An 18,932-nucleotide genomic window follows, 5' to 3' on the forward strand; every position below is an offset into this window, starting at 1 on the left:
TAAAAAAAACTATAAAAAAAATAAAAGGTTGATCACCACAGTAAAATGACCAGCAATAGGACATGATAAGATCGCCATGCTTTAGCTTTGCATTGATTGTCTCTTTTCCTGGAGACTCTGGCCCCACCCAGGCCTGTCTCAGAATGCATTTTCTCTTTGCTTTTCCTGGATTGCCTCAAATACAAGATCAAGAAGAGCTTCCTGCATGCTGATGAGTGTTTTGTACACACCACACTTTATTTCAAATCGTCATCAGCAGCAGCACCACCACAACCACAACAACCTGGACCACTCCCACTATTAGATACAGAGTGAAAGCATCAGGTTTCATATTTCAGCCTATGGGGGAGAGAGACAAGGAAGAGTATCTATTCTCATCTACATTTCAGAGATAACTCTGGCCCATGGTGAAGTTATTTAAAGAAAACTTACACTCTCCTTTCTACCTCCATCTCCACTGCCACTTCTCAAAGAATTCACTTTGAGTAACAAAAATATATAATGTACATGGGGGGGGGGAGAGTGACGTTGGGAACAGTGCTAATACTATGAGGGTATTCTGTGCTTGTATGTTCCTAAAGTGTGTGCACACCTGTGCTACATGGTGTGTGGGAGTGTGTGTGTGGTTTGCGTCTATATGTGTGGTATGTATGCCTGTGTTTGGGGGGCATTGCAAGTATTGTGTATGGAGTATGGTATGTGGTGTGGGTATAGTATGTTATGTGTGTGGTGTGAGAGCTATGCAGTCTATGTGTGGTATGTGTAACCTGTGGTGTGTAGCAATGCCTGGTGAGGTGTGTGTGTTGCATCTCCCACTTGAGTCTCCCTCCTTTTGGATTAGCCAGCTGCAGAACCCCAGCCCTTTGCCTCTGCTCACACTCATGGATGGACAGCTCACAGTGCTGTCCCTGGAATAGGCTCAGATGGGAAGCCAGTCTCAGTTCTTCAGTCTGATTCTCAGGTCACAAACCTGATCATTCTTCTATTGACTTCCTGCCTCCTGGGTCATGTTTCTCAATGAGAATGTCACTTCAAAGAAGGGTCAGGAATATAATTAGTTCCCTGAGTGGCAGGAACCCCTTCTTACTCTCCACAGGGCTCCTCACTTCTGTTCAACCTATCTAGGCTAATCCTCTCTGTGCTCAAAGACAACCTGAATTTGACAAACATCCACTTTACACAGTGATCAAAATGTAGATGCAGGGGCTAGGTTATGTAGCTCAGTAGGTAGAGACCAGCCTGCAAAGCACAAGGTCCCGAGTTTGTTCCCTAGGACTGCATAAAAGCAAAGAAAACCCACCATGGTTAGTGAAAGAGAGAAAAGTGTCAAAGCAAGCATGGGACAGATATCATGAGTGACCCAACTCTCAGGTGTGCTGTGTGAGCATCAGTTACAAGCATGTTCCAACTCTTCATGGTAAGGATCAAGTAGTTATCAGTGACACAGGACACTTATTTATTGCCCATATTTGTGGAACACATCATTCCATTTTAAAAGCCAACCAGGAGGTACAGAGTTAGTAGTTATATAGTGCGAACTTGAAGTGTACTAGGCTCAAACTTCTTACTCGCTTTGCTTCTACCTCACAGTGCTGGGATTGTCAGGGTGTGCCACCACGTCCAGTTTAATGGCAGCCATTGCTGTCATTCTACAATGTGTGGCTGGAGCTTATTCATCTTAAGATCAGCCCTAAGTCACAACAAGGCTAGTGAATGAAAACAGTAGTGTCTGAGCTCACATCTCCTCCAGTCTCCGTGTCTCCATGACACCTTGCCACCTGGTTGGAAGGTGATTCAATGCTTAGTTTGAGTAAGTCTGTCTTCCTGAGAGCAGCTGTCTTTTCTCCTACCCTAGGAGTCAGAGTCCTTTAGAATCAGTGTTATCACCGAGACAGGTCAGGATAGGTCGCCTCAGCTGTGATTAAGATCCCTGGGAGAGGATGCAATGGTCTCTCTCCCTTGTGAGACACTTAAGACAATGTCCACTCTTCTCTGAAAGATCACTGCTTCCACCAATGCCTGATTTACACCCCAAGACATTTCAGGAAACCTTCATGTTCCAATCTTTGCTTCGGCACCTAAACACAATTGAGTTTCCAGCCTTAGAAAAACTAAAACTACCATTCCTAGGCAGACTTGCTGTCCTTTACCATTCCAATGGCTTTAGCTTGTCACAGTTACCCAAGGCCTTTTGTGACAACCCCTCCTCTCTCTAAGAGGGCTAGCTATTGAGGTGGTGGAAAGGGAGAAAGGCAGGGAGACGAGAGGGAGGGAAAGGAGGAGCCTCTGTTGCTCAGGTTGCTGTTTCTCTGTAACACTGTGCAGTGTGCCTTTCTCCTGTTCACACTGCAGTAGAGCTCGACTCAGTCAACTCTTTCCCCCTTTCTAACCCCTGTCTGCCTTTTCCACAAAGCACTTCTCCATACCTCTCAGCCATGGCCACTCCCCTCAACAAGGTGGGATCCTGCGATTCTTAAGATTTAAATAATCACATTGAATATTATTTATTAGTACCATGTAGGTTGCTATAATTTTCTGTGGCTAGAGTGAAGATTAGAGCTTGGAAATACAAACAAAGTTGTTCAAAGGTATAAACTTAGGGATATTAGATGGTTTGATCTTAAAAAAAACATATTTTATTTTCAAACCCTTCAAAACTCAGCTTCCTGGGCTTTTCAAAGAGTTAGAGGGAGCAGAAATCCCTGGTTATGATTCTGTCTGCAAGCCACTTCTCACTGAGTAGAGCTTTAAGTTCAAATCTAGGCGCCTTTGTTTGTTAGTTTTGCAAGGCCCTGTCTGTGTGCAAAGAAATATATAGTTCAGCCTCTTTAAGCTTTAGTATCTTCTCTTATGAAGTGCAGATAGATACAGGCTGTGAATCATAAGCATGATGACTGAGGCACCATGTCCAGCACACTCTCTGTTCACCATGCATATCAACCGTGGGATAAGGTGGGGGCACAGGAGAGGTGCTGGTGCTCCATCTTAGTGAGCACCAGGGGCCCTTTCTCCATGGATAGAGGATGAAGGTGAATCTCCGAGGGAAATGGTCCTTTCTGAAAGGTATTTACATTTCAAATGCTATCCCCTATACCCTCCCCTGCCCTGCTCCTCAACCTACCCACTTCCACTTCCTGGCCCTGGCATTCCCCTGTACTGGGGCATAAGATCTTCACAAGACCAAGGGCCTCTCCTCCCATTGAAGGCTGACTAGGTCATCCTTTGCCACATATGCAACTGGATACATAGTTCTTATGGGGTGGGGGGACTGGTTAGTTGATATTATCCTCCTATAATGTTGAAAACCCCTTTAGCTCCTTGGGTACTTTCTCTAGCTTCTTGTATTCCATCCAATAGGTGACTGTGAGCATCCACTTCTGTATTTGTCGGGCACTGGCATAGCCTCACAAGAGGTAGCTATATCAGGGTCCTGTCAACAAAATCTTGCTGGCATATGCAATAGTGTCTGGGTTTGGTGGTTATATATGGGATGGATCCCCCGGTGGGGCAGTCCCTGGATGGTTCTTTATCCGTCTCAGCCCCGAACTTTGTCTCTGTATTTTGTCTCATGGGTATTTTGTTCTCCATTCTAAGGAGGAATGAAGTATCCACTCGTTGGTCTTCCTTCTTTTTGAGTTTCATGTGTTTTGCAAATTGTATCTTAAGTAGTCTAAGTTTCTGGGCTAATATCTGCTTCTCAGTGAGTGCATATCATGTGTACTCTTTTGTGATTGGATTACCTCACTCAGGATGATATACTCTGGATTCATCCATTTGTCTAAGAATTTCATAAATTCATTGTTTTTAATTGCTGAGTAGTACTCCATTGTGTAAATGTACCACATTTTCTGTATCCATTCTTCTGTTGAGGGACATCTGGGCTCTTTCCAGCTTCTGGCTATTATAAATAAGGGTGCTATGAACATAGTGGAGCATGTGTTCTTATTACAAGTTGGAACATCTTCTGGGTATATGCCCAGGAGAGATATTGCTGGATCTTTTGGTAAGTACTATGTCCAATTTTCTGAGGAACTGCCAGACTGATTTCCAGAGTGGTTGTACCAGCTTGCACTTCCACCAACAATGAAGGAGTGTCCCTCTTTCTCCACATCCTTGCCAGCATCTGCTGTCACCTGAATTTTTGATCGTAGCCATTCTGACAGGTGTGAAGTGGAATCTCAGGGTTGTTTTGATTTGCATTTCCCTGATGATTAAGGATAGTGTTTTCATTATTCAGGTAATGTGGCCTGAAGGTGACTCTCATTTGAGAATGAAGTACCAGTCCCATATTTCTATTCCCTAGTTCTCAGCTGATGGTGGAAGCATTGTCATCCCCACAGCACCTCACTGGAGGCCAATTGGAAGTTGCAGGCCCCTTTGTGGAAGTCTTATCCCAGGAGTTAAGAAAACAAATCAGGCAAGAGAGCTTTTAACAACCTGCTCCGGAGAGATCAAAGTTCAAATATCCCTCCCTGCCCTCCATGCCCTCTCTGAGTGTGGTTAGTGCAGCCTGTGCTCCTAGGCTTCCTGCCAAAGAATGTGTGAATTGTTGGTGCAGAAGAGAGATGCTTGTAAAACAAGCTCTAAGTGTGACTCCTCTCTGCCCTGACCAGAGTCTGAGCAGTGCAATAGCTTTGTTTCTGACTCAGACAGTGTTTGTGACAGGGTATGATTAAAGACTCAGTAGTGTTCACAGGAGAGATGGGAGACCAAGGCATGAATTTTCATTTCCTCAAAGGCAGCCATGGGTGAACAGACTCTGCATCGTGCCCGGGGCTGACAAACAGTCACCAAAGAGACTGTCACTCCTGACTCAAAATCTCACCATGTTGTAAAAAGATGTTTCCTGTCCAAAGAGCAGACATGCTCTCAGGTATAGTCTCAGGTTGTCTTGGTCATAGAAGCAGCAGAATGCTAGGATGTCAAAGCCTATGGGCATCTCTAAAATATTTAATCTCACTCCATTTCACAGAGGAGAAGATTGAGGTAAATACAAACACTGTAGGCCACATAGCATTTATGGTGTTTACATGAAGATTCACCATCTGTCACTCACTAGCGGTCCTTCAAACAGACGTAAGTAAACATTTTCCAATGTAGAGTGGTTAGGCCATAAAAATGGGGCCATCCAGCCTCATGAACCCCAAAGCTAAATCCATATTGAAGTCTCTTAGAAAATCTCAATATCCCTTAGGTGATGATTCTGGGATTTTATAAACATTTCATATAAGATACCTAAGATAATTTGTTTATTTTCCTAGAAACACACAACAAGCAAATTAGACTCAGAACAATACAGTCACAAAATAGCCTGTTACAGAAACAGGACCACATGCTACAGTAGAGACACTATGAGACTGGAGTCTCAGAGACATGAACCCCAGTCTGCTGTGACACACAGTCAATCACCTGGGCTGCCTTCTTCATTCCTTCTCTGAGACTCAATTTCCTTACTCCTCATGAAAGGCAGCACCAGCCTTCAGGGCTCTAGAATGTTGACAGACATGGCTCGATAGGCTGATCTTTGCAAAATGCATTGTCCAGAGAGTCACCCAACACTGTGTTGGCTTCATTTCATTTATTTCAGTCCCCCAAACCTGTAAAACACACCAGTCTATTCAGAAAGTATTTGTTGGTCCATTCATGTGCTCTGCTTGGAGGAAGGGAAAACCAAGTATTTTGTGCCCCTTTGGTATCAGGATCCATGCTCCAGCATATGGTTATACTCACCAGCATGCAACTCAAGGATGATCTGTTCCCTTTGGGCATGAAATTGAGATTACATGGTAAAGAACACACGTGATCATGAAGGGCTCTGTGGGAATCCATGTAAAAGGCTCCATCCCTCCATATTAGATAGAGAATGTGGTTGCCTTTTTTATGACTGATACAGGGAGTCATGGAATTACTTTGGCTTGAGCTGACAGCCAGCAGTACATCTCCTGGGCACCCTCTGTGGTGGCCCAAATGAGAAATGTCTCCCAAGGGCTCACTTGGTCCCCAGTAGTTGTCTTGTTTCCAGAGGTTTAAGAGCTGGAGCCTTCCTGGAGGAAGTATGTCACCGGGAACATATAGCCTCACCCTATTTCTAGTTCACTCTCTCAGCTTTGCACCTGCAGTGGAGATTGTGAGTTCTCAACTTCCTGCGCCAAGCCTACTGCTTGCTGCCACACTTCCTTGCCATGATGGATTCATCGCTCTGTAACCTAAAGCCAAAATGAAGTCCCCCACCCAGAAGCTGCTGTTGGATGAGGTGCTTTGTCACAGCAATAGAAAAGTAACTAAGACACCCTTGTTGTTTGATGGAAACAGATGGGAAGCCAAGCTGAGGTTAGAAAAGCCCATATTAGAGGCTGATGTGGATCCATGAGGATGCAAATAACAGCATCTGTGGATAACAAACCCATAAAAGATCATGACAGTGCAATTAGTAAGTCTTGCCTTGTCTGTGGACAGTGGACAGGAAAAGACAACTGAAATAACTCTGCCCAGGGAGATGATAGGACCAGGATGCACTGAGCTAAGGATGAGGGGCTTCAGTATATTCTTCTCTGTCCTCTTGGGCAGCTCCCAGTAGTTCCCTGAAGGTCCACTTTCTTTTTTCCTTTCAGTGTGAGCATCTGAGGGCAGGAATTCAGCAACCTTATTTTTGTTCCACACTAAAAATGGCCTACCATACTGCAAATATACTCACAATGGGTACTTGCTGGGTGACTCCTGATACACAGTCACTTTGAGACAGGCACTGTGGGGAGGTTCAGAAAGTAGGTAGAAATTAAAAAACAACACCCAGGACTGAGAGAAGTGCAGTAATACAATAGAGGTGGTGCTTGCAGGTCATGTTTGTGGATGCATCTGGTATTTCAGAGAAAGACCCAGAGAAGAGTGTGACTCACCCACAGCTAATGGGCAGGCAGCACAAGCCTAAAAGAAGATAGTGAGCAGCAAAGAAGTGGCCAAACCTCTTTCTGTTGTATTGGCTTTAAATCACATTTTCTTCCATTTCAAGTAGCAGGTAGAAGAGTGTTGGTGGATGAGGCATATTGGTAAAGTCACAGCCTTTTAATTTAGTTTGGTTGGTTGGTTTTGGTTTTTGAACTAGGATTTCTCTGTGTAGTCCTCATTGTCTTAGAACTTGCTCTGTAAACCAGGCTGGTCTCAACCTCAGAGATCTATCAGCCTTCCTCTGTCTCTTGAGTGCTGGGATTATTGGTGTGTACTGCCACCTCTGGGCAATGTAATAACTTTTACATAATGACTTTGAGTTGCATTGTGATCATTTTGTCTTATAGGTCTACATGACCCCCAAAGACAGTGTGGTACTATATTTCAGGGCTTGGACAGCATCACCTGATGGATCAATTTGTCATAGAGGATCTCTTACAGAGAATATCTTGATTAGTAAAGCATTCCAACTATCAGAAGTTGAAGATGTGCAGCCATTGAAAAAAAAAGCAAAATCAAGGGCAGCAAGGGTACCATTAACCAAGGCCCTGTGTACTGGGCAGAATGCTGAGAGGGCCTGCATCTTGAACCCTCTTTTCAATAGTGAGGCCATTTTCTGTGCCTTTCTGCAAGTCTTTTATCACCAGGTTAAACTGACTCATCCAGAATGTGTTTCAGTTTTGATGAATCAATTTTCAAACAGATGTTGAAAGTTGGGGAAACACAAAAGCAGAATTTTTGTAGAATTTTTCTCTGACTGGATGTTGTATGTTATGCAAGGGCCCATGTGCTCTGGTTTGGTTCCAGAAATTGTGGAAGGTGGTGGAACCTGAAAAAAAGTGAAACTTATTTGGTAATCTTTGGGTCTTAGGAGATGTGTCCTTGAGTTGCATTTTGAGACCCAGATCCTCACTTCACTCTTTCTTATTTCCTGGCTGTGAGATAAATGGCCTCTCTCTCCCTCATACTCCCACCATGTGTGCTTGTCTCACCATTATCCCAAAGCAGCAGGGCCAACTGATCATGGAATGAAAACTAAGAAACAATGAGGACAAATAAACCTTTTCACTCCACTGGTTGCCTCTGGTATTTTGTTACAGTAACAGAAAGCTATGGGTAGTTATTTGCCATATTTGATATGAAAATCTGTGTCCATAGAATAGGTTTCCTTTTTTAAATTTTAGGTTACACTGATTACACTTCCAGTTGATTTGATTAAGAAATAGTTCAATGAATTCATTAATTTGTAATCAGCTGATTACTTAAGTTTTATTAAGACCATGTTCATTTTTGTTTTTTACAGTTTTCTGAATGCATATAGTCCTTTGAGTCCTAATACAAGCACATGTTTGATGCTGTTTGTTAGATAGTCACTATTTAAATGCATTGTGTTCATGACCCTTAAGATGTAAGCCTCTTTCATACAAAAACAAGAGAAACAACAAAAGCCCCAAAATGACCAACAGACATTAATTTTGCTACTTAAAATAATAATTATATGTTCTTAAGAGTATTGATCTATTTTGCTTTAATTTGATCTATTTGTTGTTCGTGTAAGCTCTACTACCTCATCTTCTATGAACTCATTGTGACTGTCAAGGGTTTCAATATGTTTCAACAATCTGATTTTCTATCAGCATTATCTGTAATGTTCAAAACTGATTTGGACATTTTGCCCTCTAAAGTCATTTTTAAAGTCAAGTCACTTTAGAAAAAAATTTAGTTATTTTATTGTATGTGTCTCTGTGTGTGCCTGCATGTATGCATGTTCCATGTATGTACTAGTGTGCTTTGGGGCTAGATAGTGACAAATGGTTGTGATCCATCATGTGGGTGCTGTAAGCTTAACTTAGTCCTCTGCAAGAAAAGCAAGTGCTTACAACTGCTGAGCCATCTCTCCAACCTCAGATAAAGTCATTTATAGGCTTACAATATTATTTCCCAATAAGTTACTTTCTTCTGATAGGTTAACTCCAGAATAATCACTAAAAATACCTTTAACTTGAAAAAACGTAGTATGAGTCCATCAAAGTCTTAAATGACTACTTTGATGTACTGAGGCTTGCAGATGCATAAATAAATCAAATCACAGGCACTAAATTACAGATGAATATTTATAAGCAGTTCATCACAGAAACATGTTTCCAGGCCATTGTGTACGCTGCAGGTCATCTTGAAGGCTACTCTGAAAAAGTACTAACCAGTCAAGCCTCTTGTAAGAAGGCACAGTGATGCTTGACACCAATTACTTCACTGCTTGTGGTATGTCATAGTTATGCCTTATGAACATGATTGCCAATTCATTTGGATTCCAGAGATACTCATAGAAAGAACACAGGAGGTATATAGGCAATTGTTCATGGAAAGTTTTCTAGTCACAAGTCTGTTTTGGCTAGCTATTGGTGAGAACTGACTCCTCTATTTTACAGACCCAGTGACTGGGCATTCCCTTTCCTAAGGATAACCTTTACCTCTAGACTGAGAGGTGTGCCTTACTCAACACTGAAAGTTCTGAGCACAAGACACTTCCCTTTTCAGCATGCAGTAGTCTCCATCTCTGCCTTTTGTGTGGGAACTCAAGTAAGCAAATGATGTGAGACACTGTTTCATTCAGCCTCTCTCTAATAATCCCGAAATAATAGTCTTCCAATTTTCCTCACTGTATTTGAAATACACATGTTTCACTTCAGTTCAAGAAGTCTCAGTATGAGGTCTGGGGAGACAGGTCAGTCAATAAAATGCTTTATCCCACATGCCTGGATCTCCACCACTCAAAAATAAATAAATAATAGATAAATAAATGATAAATAAATAAATAAAGCTTGGTTTGGTGGTGTGCACTTGAAATCCCAGTGCTCAGGTGTTGGAAATAGGAAGATGCTTCATTAGCCAAATCTAGCCTAATTGGTGAACTCCAGATCAATGAGAGTCCCTGACTTAAATGGAGTTTACGGTTTTTCTGAGAACGGTGCCTGGTGTTGCGCGCATGTGCGCACGTGCGCGCGCGCGCGCACACACACACACACACACACACACACACACAGAGTACCCAATACATGAGCATGCATACATACTCATGAAGAGCTATCTCAATAACTGGTGTGGATGTTGTTTCCTGCTTCTTTTGTGTGGTATACCTGGTTTAAACTGACATCATTTCATGCATATCATTTGTCTCTCATTGCAAGTTCCCTTGTAAGGGTAGTTCTGATGCTGAGATCCTGTTCCGCAATTGGTTCTTCATCTGTAGTAAAGAAAGCCATGGGTTAATTGTTGGGCAGAAGGTACAGGAGGGATTTCTGGGTCCCTGGAGAAAGGGGGGATGCAAGGAAGGTGAGAGGAGAATTCACCATGCTATGGAGAGAAAAGAACCAAGCTGCAATGTGAGATCTCAAAATGGAGTGGCCACACAGGCCACTCCTACAGATGGGTGGTCAGGACAGTTTAGAAGCTCTAGTTTAGGGAAGATGGTAGAGGTAGAGATAAGAAATTGATAAAGGCACACTTTTCCAGGAGGGAGATAGTATCACCCAAAAAGGCAAGTTGAGAAGGAAACAACTGTGCGTGTGTCTTTTATCTGTGAATTTAAGGGAAGCCAGGTGGGGGGTGGTAGATTCAGGAGCAAAGGTAGCACAAAGCTATAGGAAACATTCCCTTCATTTCCTTCAGGGCTGGATCTATTTTGTTTTATTCATAGTTTCATCGAATGATCTGAAAGGTAGACCTTCCTTTTCAATTTTGATGATAGGTACTCCAAAAATTAAAATTTTAACCTATCAATGTCAACTGATCTTTTTATATTCTTCTTCCAAATAAGGCAAATTCCTTGGAGTAACTTGAGTTCCAGTTTCTCCATACTTATTTATACATGGGTGCCTATTTTTGTTCTTTTTATAATTTAACTCTTCCCAAACCATGTTTTCCTTGGTGTATATAATAGATTACATTTGGTTTTCATGGCTAATTTTATTGAGTTTGTTGTTATTTTCACATCTCTAAGGGTCCTCCATCTAGGAGCACCTAATTACAATCCTAATTATACCCTTTAAACTTTCTTATAATAAGTATTAGTAGAATACAGTTCCAACCTCCAATGTAGGTTTATTTCATTTTCCTTTCGTTTGCAAGAAATGTGTTACTAGGTCTGTTATTAGTCTAGTTTTTAATTGCAAAGTAACGTGTCTTTGTGAATGTTCTTTGTTTGTAATCCAGAATGTATAGTTCAGTTCATTTCTGCCCTGCTTTATTCTTGAATCTTCAAGTTAAACTACTTCAATACTTGTATAAAATAAAGTCTCAGCAACTGTGTTTCTAAATCATATTAGTTGTCTGTTCCTTATTTAAAACAAAACAAAACAAAACAACAACAACAACAACAAACCTTCGAACTTGCTTTCATCTCCTTTACCCCATGGTATGGGGTATCTGATATCTCTCTATTTGGAGTATATGTAAATTGTTTCTGCTGTGAGATTACTCTGTAAGACCAATTTAGCTGTATGATCTTCTCCTGTTCTTGGTTATGCTTGATTTTTATGATGGATATTGTATTAGAAAAACTGCCTTTGAAATTTATTGAAATCTAAGGTGATTTCATTGAAAAATTCTTTGTTTTCATTTTTCTTGGTGCTCTGGAACACTTGCAGTGTGATAGATGTAAACAGTGAGATATTACAATTTCAACTGCATTTTATGTGGTTTTAAGTTTATAGCAAATCTGATTAAATATTTTATATACATTAAAAGTTTTGAAAGTGCATATTGAAAAGGAAAAAATAAAACCAAAAAAAGCAAGAAAACCGAACTTAAATATCTTAGGGGCCATGAGTATCAGTGCCTATCATAATAAGCTTAAGGCCACAGGTTGAATCCCTACTGCTCTCTCTCTCTCTCTCTCTCTCTCTCTCTCTGTGTGTGTGTGTGTGTGTGTGTGTGTGTGTGTGTGTGTATGGAACAAACCCACAGATGTTTCTTTTAGTTAATAGGAACAATTAAACACTTAAATACATATTTTGATGAATATTGAATTGAAGTGATTGAAATCGTAACTTCCCCTTGGTTGTATGATTAGCTAGTGGTATAACCTGTAATTATTTAATTTGTTTAAATATACTATATACATTTCTGATGCCCACAGATGCCAGAAGAGGGCACTATATCCCTTGGAACTATAATTACAGATGGCTGTGAGCTGCCTGTGGATGCTGGGAACCAAACCCTGGTCCTCTGCAAGAGCAGATGGTGTTCTTAGCTCTTGAGCCATCTTTCCAGGCCCTTACCCTAGAGCTGCCCCTCTGTTAAGGTCAGTGAGAACTGCACCAATGTACATACAGTGTTCCATTTCTTTTAATTCTAGAACTCATCTATTTCTCTGATTCAAATCCAAGCCCGTGTCTCTGTGTGTATTCAAGATATGCACATATGCATGTCTTATGCTATCTAATACCATTTCCCATTTGCCACTAGCTGGAGAGCCAGACAACTTGCTGTATGAACTGTCACGGGGAGAAAGTTTGAGCTTCTCTCTTGAGTGAGAACAGCTAATATCAATAGAGTTGCTGAATAGATATGTTGCACTCTAAATAATCTTGAAAGTCAATTTTTCCATCTGAAGAATATAAGTCTTTTTGTTTTGCTTGAGTATTTGTTTTTTTTAAGTGACTCTTTCAAGAATAAATAAACTACGAATTGTAAAGGAGGAAGGGACACATTTTCTATTTAAGAAAATAGATTATAAAGAGAATGCATGGTGTTAGAGTATCTAGTTCCTTCCCAGAAGGAAATGAAAATTCAACACTCTGGCAAGAAAAAGGCATACTGCCCAGAGAGGATTCTGGCAACAAATTGCAAGGAGAACATCAGAGTAGAGCCTTGCTTCTCGCAATAGCATCTTTAAACCTCTCACAGGGGCTTTATATCTCTAATCACACTGAAGGGATAGAGTTGAAATGATTGGATGAGGTGCCCACAGCAGGGGCAGAGGCCACTCTGAGGTCTTGAGCATCTAGGACTGAACCACAGATCCCAAGATGGAGTACCTAAGGCACGGTTGCATTTTGTACCACAATAGATCAGAGTAACATGGCTGAGAGGAACAAAAGCAATGGAGACAAGAGTTCTCAACAAACAGTCCTGAAACAACTGGATATCCATCCACATGTGAAGAGAGGAATCTGAACACTGAGTTGCCACTATTTCAAGGCTGGGAGCTGGCTCAGCAGTTAAGAGGCTCACTGCTCTTCTGGAGGACTGACATTCAGTTCCCCAGCACCCATGCCAGGTGACTTAGGACCACACGTAACTCCAACTCCAAAGGGTTAGATGTCTTCTGGCCTTCGTGGCACCTGTGTATATGTGGTATATATTCACATAGACAAGCAAAAATTAAAATAAAAAGCAAATCTAAAACATTATCTCACAATGTATTCTACAGTAAATATAAAACATGAAACTACAAAGTTCCTAAAAAGGTGACATAGGAGAAGGCTGCAGGCTGGAGCTCAGTGCTAGAGGGCTTGCCTAGCATGCACAGGGTTTTAAGTTCAATATTCAGTTCTGCCAGTAAAAATAAAGTAAGAGAACATGTAAATGACCTTGGGTTTGGCAAAGACTTTTTCGAAAGGACACCAAAAGCACAATCCATGACAGAAAGAATTAATAAGCAGGACTTCATTAAAATTAAAAACCTCTGCTCTGTGAAAGACAAAGTCGAGAGAGTGAAAAGACAAGTGCAGCCTGGGAAAGAATATTTGCAAAGGACATCGTCTGATAGAACACTATTATCTAAAATATACAAAGAAGGCTAAAAAGTCAACAATAAAAGATAAACAATCTGATTAAAATGGGTGGAACCTATGACAGATAACTCATCAAAAAAGACATTAAAATGGTAAATAGCCATTTGGGAAGGTGTTCTATTTCACATGTCATTAGGAATCACAAACTAAAACGGCAGCGACATGCACTACAGGCCAATGAGATCAGCGTGGACTCCAAATGCTGGTAAGGATACAAAGGAACGGGTTTATTCTTGTCTGGTGGGAATCCAAGACAGAACAGCCACTCTCAAAGTCAGTTGGACACTCTGTTACAGAACTAAACAAAGTCATAGAGTTTTCTCTAACAATAGCATGTGTTAGTCTTTGCCCTAAAGGGATGAAAATTCCCATCCATATGAGAATTTTCACATGGACATTTATGGCAACACTGCTCATTGTTTCCCAGACTGGGAACCAATCCAGGTGCTCTCCAAGAGGAGGATTGGTGCATATAATGTGGTGCAGCCAGACAATGGAACATCACTATATACGAGGAAGAAATGAGCCATTGAGTCGTGAGAAGATACGGAGGAGACTTAACGCATCTTAGTAGGTGGTTGACGTGAGCTGAAAAGGCTTTGTGCTGTATGTCTCCAATTATTTTATATTCTGGAAAAGGAAAAATTATGGATAAATAGAAGAGATCAGAGTTTAAGAAGGAGCAGAGATGAGTAAGTGGGGCTCATGGAGAATATCAGAGCAGTGAAGCTATCATGTGTGATACAACAATGTTGGGAACATGCCATTGCACATTTATGAAAACACATTGAGTGTGATTGTGATGTGTCAATGCAGGCTCATCCAGTGTAACAAAAGTGCCACTGCTTCATCAAATGTGCTAGCAGACCATGCAGCAAGTGGATACATACAGGAGTTATATGGAAACTTCCCAAACCTTCTGATCAGTTTGTGCGTGAAATTAAAATCTGCACAAATAAAGAATGTCTACTGAACAACAGTCACGGCAATGCCCCCAAATGATCAGAGATGATTAAAATTAGTAGCTCCCCAGAAGATCTCAGACCAGACACCCATTAATTTGGGGTTAAAATGTGAAGACATTTCTCCATCCTTTCTCTCTGCCTCAGAACTTGGGTCATTCTTGAGAAGAAAAGGACTTTTCAAAGGACTGTGCAGTTACCTAGGAGACTCAATCTCTAACCAGAGGTGACCTGGCATGAACAGTGTCAGCTTTTCTCGATTCAGCAGTGCTGGAGGCCCAAGAAGAGTTCGGTTTCTAGATAAATAGTATGCATCTGGGTCCATTTCCTCTGCGTGCCTAGAGCTGCTTAAATCGGCTTCTGTAAGGTGCATGCACAAGTTGATCTTTAAAAGAAAAAGAATCCTGGAAAGATTGTATCAGGCTCCCTCCCAGCAACTAGCACTTATGAAGCTGCACATGACAAGTGGCCCCACTTGATACCTTGATACCAAGTGGACACACTGATACCTCTCACAGGCAGATGGCATTGTCCCCAACTCTAAAGGGTAAGTTCACCACTTTCCTGTTGATTGGCCACACAATGCGTAAGGAGCCTCATAAGAAAGGCTACCCAAATTCAAATGCCACCAAGACTTGACATCAAGAGACACAGATGTCCCCTGATGTGTGAGTTCAGAGCTAGAGAATTCCAGGGCAGGGACCGGACATTATCAAACTCACTCCTCTGAGAGATCACAGAGCAGATGGAGGGCAGTGAATTGGAACCTATTTCCTTCTTCCTGTCCCTAGAAACTGGAAGGTACTGTGTCAGGCCCCAGTCTTCCTGCCTCTGTTTGTGCTCAAGCCAGATGCATGCAAGGCAGCTTCAGGAGGCTGCTCTTTGTTTGGACCACAAAAAGATTTTTAGATTAGATTTGGGTAAGCCAGAGCAGGCAGGTGGCTGGTGTCTTTGAGATGCAGAAATTGCTCTTGTTGCTCCTCTGTGGCTTTACCATTCAGATACTGACAAAGGGAAAGAGGAGGGGAACTCAGGAAAACTTAGAGTATCACTGGGCAAATTGAACAGGCTTGGCAAAGTGGTCACAAGGGATAAAACCCCTCACTTTCTCTGGGGTGCCTCTTCAATCTTCTCACCTGACAAAAACCTGGTCACTCAGACTATACCTCTAAGAGCAGGGCCAGAGGTGACAAAGGCAAGGGCTATTTAGAGATAGTAGGAAATACAAGACCAGGCTTGCACGCTGCTGAAGCAAACACCTTTTTGCAACATCAATATATGTCTGCTAGGTACAGATGTTACTAATGGACACAGTGTCATCTTATATTATAACTGGAGATGACTGGAATCATGGTTGGAACTGGAGAGAGTGACAGACTGAGCAAAGTAATATGGGATGATGGATGATGGATACTACTGATTGCCTACTTGACAGAATCTAGACTCCCCCAGGAAACAGAGCTCCGGGCATGCTCATGAGAGGTCATCCAGAAGAGCTTAGCCAGGGTGAGAAGACTCACCTTAACTGTGGACAGTGCCATCCCATAGGCTGGGCACCTGGACTGGATACGAACCACCTCTGCGCTTCCTGTGGACACTATGTGACCAGCTGTCTAAAGCTCCTGCTGCTATGCCTTTCCCCCAAGATTCCCTTGAACTGTGAGCCCAAATAAATCTTTCCTTCCCTAAGATGATCAAGTGTTTTGTCTCAGTAAGACGATAAGTAACGGATACATATGGCATCTTGTCAAATGCAATAATGAGGAAAGCGCAACCCTCTAGGTGAGAGCACAGTGCAATTAAGACGGGGGGTAATAGGGGGCTGGAGAGATGGCTCAGCGGTTAAGAGCACTGACTGCTCTTCCAGAGGTCCTGAGTTCAATTCCCAGCAACTACATGGTGGCTCACAACAGTCTATAATGGGATCTGATGCCCTCTCCTGGTGTGTCTGAAGATAGCAACAGTGTACTCATATACATAAAATAAATAAATCTTAGGAAGGAAGGAAGGAAGGAAGGAAGGAAGGAAGGAAGGAAGGAAGGAAGGAAGGAAGGAAGGAAGAAAGGAAGAAAGAAAGAAAGAAAGAAAGAAAGAAAGAAAGAAAGAAAGAAAGAAAGAAAGAAAGAAAGAAAGAAAGAAAGAAAGAAAGAGAGGGGATAGTAGTGATAGATGCTGAGCACAAACAGTTCTCTGCTCTTTCCCTTCCCTAGGCTTGGAGATCATCTCAGAAGGTGTCATGGATGGGTACTAAGAGTCAGGGTCATCGGACATCTTCAGCAAACAAGTGTTCGAGAGGCAATGATAGCACCATTGCATGTAGGAACTCACAGCAGCTGGGACTGCTTAACCAAGCCCTGTACAAGATCATGCTGGCCAGAACCTCAGCAGACATGGGGACAACCTCATGAAGTTCTCTTTACATGAATGAGCTATTGGCAACTGATGGCTGCTGGGGGTTGGAGCCATCACTTTTCCAGTTTCCTTCTGGAATCCAGTCCTTGGGTACCTTCCCATGACCCAGTAGCATGACTCTACACCCATACTCACACAGAAAGCACTGTGTAGGCTCAGTGGGTTTGAAGAGGAAAGGAGCACATGAAATTGGGAGATGGGAGGGGAATGTGGTAGGAGGAAGAAGGGAGGAATCCGAAGTGAAGGATCAAAAAATATTCTGTGTATGTATTAAATTCTCAAAGGACAAACAATCACCCCTGGAACATTTCTTGGAATATAAAGGTAGAATAAGATTGGGTGAAGAAATGAAGTGTGTAGTAGCACAGAGGGATGAAGGGACCAGTTAAAGTCTAACCATTTACCATGAGGGTGAATAAATGCTCAGAAGGGAGAATAGATGAAAAGCAGTGTTAGCAGTTGTGACGGGCAGATCCTACGCCCTGGTTGCCCTAGTAAGTTGGGCTTGAGTATCTGTCCTCAACAGTTCAAGAAGCAACGATGAAAAGCAGATAAAAGAGGTGTTTTCAATGGGGCCTCACTGCAAAAAGGGACAAGTCAAGAGGTCCAGAGACAAATCCCTCAAAGTTCATCTTTGGAGTCCTGACATGAGGTTTAGGTTTAAAGAAGTACACACAACTAAGCAGCCATGGTGACGGTGTCGTGGCAAGCACTGTCATTGTCAGAATGCTGTGAAATGTCCTTCCCTGGGAAAACCTGACCACCAGGCAACGTTTAACTGTCATTTATACCTACTGGGAGAGGGAAAATTGAATCAACCACACCAGGGCAGGCCTTGCATGAATGAGCAGTTGTCTAACTTATAATGGATTCCATAGTTGATGTGTTTGTGTGTGCATGCACATGTGCGTGTGTGCATGCACATGTGTGTGTATGTGTGTGCATTTGTGTGTGTTTGTGTGTGAGTGAGTGCATGTGCATGTGTACTTTTATTTGGTGACAGTTTTTCCTTTTTTCTTTTTGGTCATTGTTTTATTTCGTCATGATTTTGGATGGTTTTGTTGTGTATTAGGTTTTAGTTTGTATTTTGAGAAAGAACTTAAAGTTGGCCAGATAGGTAGGAGGAGATGATCTGGAAACTCTTGGAGAAGGTGAAAATATGATCAAAATAGATTTAAATTTAAAGATTTTTAGGGAACAAATATGATGATGATGATGATGATGATAAAGAAATGATCAGAAAATGGTGTTAGAACCTGGTCAAGTAGATGTCTGATGTGCATAGACTTGAGTGATGACAGGTTCCAAATAAAATTGTTAACAAAAGCTCTTATCACTAACAGACACCTAGGAGAAATCCTAGGAGCTGAAGGTATGATAAGAAGGAAAAAGGCAGGGGCAATGGAGTTGGGCCTTCCACATTCTGAACATTTCCACACAATTTTGGCTAGGGAGAGGTGGAAGATGAGGGGGAACAGATTTTGTTCTGCCTTTGAGAAGGGTGTGATTATTCTCAGGCAAAGCTCCTTTTGGAAGAGCTCTGTAATGAATAAGTCAAATGTCTTGATTATTAGTAAGCTGAACCCCAGGTCTCTCTCCATTCACAGATAACATGGTCCCTTTTGGGGCCCAGTTTCTTTTTTTTTAAATTTTTAATATTTTTTATTACATATTTTCCTCAATTACATTTCCAATGCTATCCCAAAAGTCCCCCATACCGCCCCCCACTTCCCTAGCCACACATTCCCATTCTTTTGGCCCTGGTATTCCCCTATATTGGGGCATATAAAGTTTGCAAGTCCAATGGGCCTCTCTT

Source organism: Mus caroli, chromosome 7, assembly GCF_900094665.2.
Source record: "Mus caroli chromosome 7, CAROLI_EIJ_v1.1, whole genome shotgun sequence".
Classification (NCBI taxonomy): domain Eukaryota; kingdom Metazoa; phylum Chordata; class Mammalia; order Rodentia; family Muridae; genus Mus; species Mus caroli.